Source organism: Portunus trituberculatus, chromosome 39, assembly GCF_017591435.1.
Source record: "Portunus trituberculatus isolate SZX2019 chromosome 39, ASM1759143v1, whole genome shotgun sequence".
NCBI lineage: Eukaryota > Metazoa > Arthropoda > Malacostraca > Decapoda > Portunidae > Portunus > Portunus trituberculatus.
In genome coordinates this window covers 8,708,504-8,710,092 of record NC_059293.1, presented here as the reverse complement: position 1 = coordinate 8,710,092, position 1,589 = coordinate 8,708,504, and positions in this window count along the sequence as shown.

Sequence of the window (1,589 nt, the reverse complement as noted above, 5' to 3'; positions counted from 1 at the left end):
TTAGCCTTCTCCCATAGCCAGATGGTGCGCTGGCTTCCTTCCTCACTTGCTGGGTTAAGACCAACTTCACAGAGGACCGCATTGTGGTCAGAGCTACCAACCTTGTCAAGTTGATAGCACTGCACAGAGTCTGCCGGCAGATCGGTCAGGACAGGGTCGAGGGGAGGCACCACGCGCGTGCGTGGGGAAAGTCACGTGGTTGGTGAGCCCGTGGACCGTTATGAGCTCTGTGTAGGCTCGGTTCACCAGGTGCTGGTTTAAATCCCCCACAATAATGGTATTCTGACAGCTGTGGGTGGCCATGATTGTGTCCAGTTGGTCCGTGAGGAAGGAGAGTGGGGCGCCTTGTTGCCATTGGGGCGGTACAGAGGGCAGAGCAGCACAGCAGTCCTGTCAGCGAGGAGAAGGCGGAAAAATAGCATTTCCATCTCCTCAGGAACTGTGACGGGCAATAGCTGCAGCTGTAGACCTTCACGGTGGCACAAAGCTATACCACCGCCTTGCCCGGCTGTTCTGTCCCTCCGCACCCAGTGAGTATAGCCAGGTATCCTGTCGCATGTTGTGACGCAGCTGTCATTCAGGAACGTCTCGACGGCCACCACTATGTCAGCCTTGTTCTTGAGAGCTGCGTGGGTCAACTCGCCGACATTCGTTCTGAATCCACGTACATTTGACGACAGGATTCTGAGGCTACTGGGTGTCATGGTAGTCCCACTAGAAATCTCTCTCTCTCTCTCTCTCTCTCTCTCTCTCTCTCTCTCTCTCTCTCTCTCTCTCTCTCTCTCTCTCTCTCTCTCTCTCTCTCTCTCTCTCTCTCTCTCTCTCTCTCTCTCTCTCTCTCTCTCTCTCTCTCTCTCTCAATTCATCCTCCACATTTTTTTCCCTTCTTTTATCCGCTCTCCTTAACCCACTATCCTCGATCTCTTCTTCTTCCTCCTCCTCCTCCTCCTCCTCCTCTTCTTGTTAAACGAGGCACGTGTCACTGGGTTTAGCAAAAGTCAACCAATATTTCAGCGTAAAGGGAGATTTTTTCCCCGCAAAGCAGATCACGTTTGGTTGTGAATGCAGAGAAGTGACGCTTTTTTGCTGAAAAATTTTGACATGGCTGCGATTCTCTCTCTCTCTCTCTCTCTCTCTCTCTCTCTCTCTCTCTCTCTCTCTCTCTCTCTCTCTCTCTCTCTCTCTCTCTCTCTCTCTCTCTCTCTCGTCCAGAAAAATTTGCTCTCTCTCTTATTTGTATATTTTTATTATAATTGTTGTTGTTTTGTTGTTTTTGTTGTTGTTATTATTGTTGTTCTTGTAGTAATAATAATAATAGTAATAATTGTAGTAGTAGTAGTAGTAGTAGTAGTAGTAGTAGTAGTAGTAGTAGTAGTAGTAGTAGTAGTAGTAGTAGTAGTAGTAGTAGTAGTAGTAGTAGTAGTAGCAGTAGTAGTAGTAGTAGTAGTAGTAGTAGTAGTAGTAGTAGTAGTAGTAGTAGTAGTAGTAGTAGTAGTAGTAGTAGTAGTAGACGGTGTTATATCCATGATCCTTTAATTTTTGTCTTCTCTCCGTTCACCTTCATTCACTTTCACCTTCCTTGCTGCAAC